Genomic DNA, 1856 nt, shown 5'->3' with positions numbered 1-1856 from the left:
GGGGAGGGGGGGAGTGTTCAATTTTACTTTCTCCGAGGGCGCAGGTCCCACTTTTCTGAAACTCGCCATCTGAGACTCTCTTTACAACATACGATGTTCACACGCAACCGATTTTTTGAGTGACTTGTTCACGGTGAACGAGACGAGAGAGCAAGAAAGCCGCAAAGATAAGTGGTGACAGAAGGGTGGAATGTTTGGGGGAGGATGGGCCAAGTGGTAGGTCCTGCTTTATGATTGGTCAAACACGTCATGTCCAGTGGTCAGCAGATTTTACAGGCCTATCGCCGCGGCAGCCCCCCGCAGCTGCGAGGAATCTTGCTCACAGCGTTCATCTCATGCGAGAGCCGGGACGTGGGGTTTATGCAAGGACCTCCTAAGTTTATTCTTGTCCCGTCAAGGCAACATTAATTTAGCTACCTTCTTTCAATTCGCTACAGTCTCCAACAACGCCACCACTCGCCCCCAACGCCTCCGCAGTTTCATTCAACAGATTTATTATCCAGGGACATGTTCAAGCGCTGAACTTAAGGCACCCCGCCAGTTGATATGAGGCCTAAGGTACTGACTGAGAAGAAAAATTCCGTCTTAGACATTTTCCGTCTTCATCATCATCAAAAAGCTACGTTTCCCTGATCTTTCCCTGTTACCCATTTGTTTAGGTTCCCTAAGTATGTTGTTCTGGGCCTACCCCTGCCTCGCTTGCTCTCAATTTTGCCGGTGAGAGCTAGATGTTCAAAACCCTTATGTCTATTCAGATGTCCCAAAAACTGCATTTGTCGTTTCCTAATTGTTTTTAACATTGAGCGTCCCACGTGGGCTTCATCAAGCACTACTTCATTTGATTTCTTTTCCTTCCACGATACTCTTAGCAGTCTCCTAAGAAACCACATTTCTGTTGCTGAAACATTTGGCGTCAGATGTATCATATATCCTAGATATTAAAACTCTTGGACTTGTTTGATCTTTTCACCTTTGCTAATGAGATTACAACTAGAATCTAGGGTTTGCTGCTTTTTTGGATATATTACCATGCATTCTGTTTTCTTCTATCTTAGACAGGGGAATTTAAGGGGAGATGGAGGGGGTTTTTTTTTGGGGGGGGGGAGTTCAAAGGCCCAGCCGGTGGGATCAAGGATCGCTTGTCCTATCGGCAAGCAGTGGTCAAAACTTCACACCTCTCAGCTGCTATCCTCTCTGATAATGACATGCGTCAGTCTTACTTATCCAATTACCACCAGTGCTTGCATTTCATAGGACCACTGTTTGACCTATTAAAACAGGTACGTTTGAACATCTCCTTTGCTTCCACCCTTAGTCCCACTCACCAATGCCACCCCTCACTGCCATCATGTAACAACGATTCGAAGAACTCTTTCCTCGGCTGGCATTGGTCAATCTAAGTTCACACCTCTGGCTTCTGGCTACCCAAGAAAGTTTCCGTAGTGGCTCGCTACTCGTGCACTCTCATCATGGGCAGTCGTGAGATTTCACACCCACACTACACTGACCATCTGCATCACTCAGGGCTCACATGACGGGGTAACATCTAGGCTTTCTCAGATCTGAGAAAGCCTAGGGTAACATCTATACGTTCTCTGACCGTCTAGGGTAACATCTACACCCAAATTGCACCCCTACTCCCCTTCTTCGGCCAGCGGCATGGCCATAGCGTTGACTTTAGAGCCGGCGGAACCAAACTTGAGAGTTTTGTTTCAAATTAGGGCTCAGCGGGCAAAGCATTTTTCGTCTTAGACAGGTGAAACTCTCGGAAGGGAGCAGATTTTTCTTTCAGTTTCCGCGTTGGACAGGTTTCCGTTTTATAAGGTAATTAAAGAGGAATATATCTGGAAGGGGGG

The 1856-nt window shown here is 46.8% G+C and overlaps 1 protein-coding gene across 1 annotated transcript in view; it reads left to right on the top strand.

The window, feature by feature from the left end:
• LOC101864054 overlaps positions 1–1856 on the top strand; it is a 92908-nt gene that overhangs the window by 22290 nt on the left and 68762 nt on the right. The gene's annotated exons all lie outside the window — the stretch shown is intronic.

Source organism: Aplysia californica, unplaced genomic scaffold (assembly GCF_000002075.1).
Source record: "Aplysia californica isolate F4 #8 unplaced genomic scaffold, AplCal3.0 scaffold00100, whole genome shotgun sequence".
NCBI lineage: Eukaryota > Metazoa > Mollusca > Gastropoda > Aplysiida > Aplysiidae > Aplysia > Aplysia californica.
Note: the sequence above shows the minus strand (reverse complement) of the source record. Positions and strands in the feature narration are given on the sequence as shown.